Here is an 813-nt window from a genome sequence, read left to right as displayed (position 1 = left end):
TTTCATGTGATTATAAATCTACACATGGATTTTGATGATAACAAATTAATTCAAAGAATAAAGGAGTTTCAAGCTCAAATTGTCCACACAATAGAGTCAAGCACATCAAAGAACCAAGCATGAGCAAGAAGGAAACAAGTTCACATTAAAGTCATAGAGTAATGTTGTAAATCTCTTAAAATTCGAAATTAGGATTAATGCTCAAAATTAATATTTTATCATAAAGTATTAAAATACATTTTCCACATGTGCATGAATATTTTTGAAAATTAAATTTGAAAATTTTGAAAGATGATTGATTGTCATCTTTTACATGTGCATGCCTTGATTAAAGGGTTGAATTTTGAAAATATTAAAGATGATTGATTGTCATCTTTCACATTTGCATGTTTTATTTGAATATTTTCAAAAGTGATTGATGCCTTTTTATACTTATACAAAAGGTAGATGATTTTGTTTGAAAAATTTGAAAAGTAAAGTGTGCTCATTTTGTCATATACAAAAAGTAAAAGATTTTGTTTGAAATATTTGAAAAGTAAAGTGTGCTCATTTTATTATATGCCAAAAGTAAAAAATTAGGTTTGATTTTTTTTTTAAAAAGTGAATGATGTTGTCTTTGACATGTGAATCTTTTTAAATTTGAATATGAAGTCTCATATGCCTATAAATAGATCATTTGAAAGATTCACATTCACAACACCAAGAGCATACAACATTCATTCAAAACTTTCATTCTCTCTTCTCTAAGCATTGAGCCTTAATCCTTGTTCATTTTGAGAGATATAGTTTGCGCTGTATTGTTCTTATTTCACT

The sequence above is a fragment of the Carya illinoinensis genome, chromosome 14 (assembly GCF_018687715.1).
Source record: "Carya illinoinensis cultivar Pawnee chromosome 14, C.illinoinensisPawnee_v1, whole genome shotgun sequence".
Lineage (NCBI taxonomy): Eukaryota > Viridiplantae > Streptophyta > Magnoliopsida > Fagales > Juglandaceae > Carya > Carya illinoinensis.
This window is presented reverse-complemented; position numbering follows the sequence as displayed.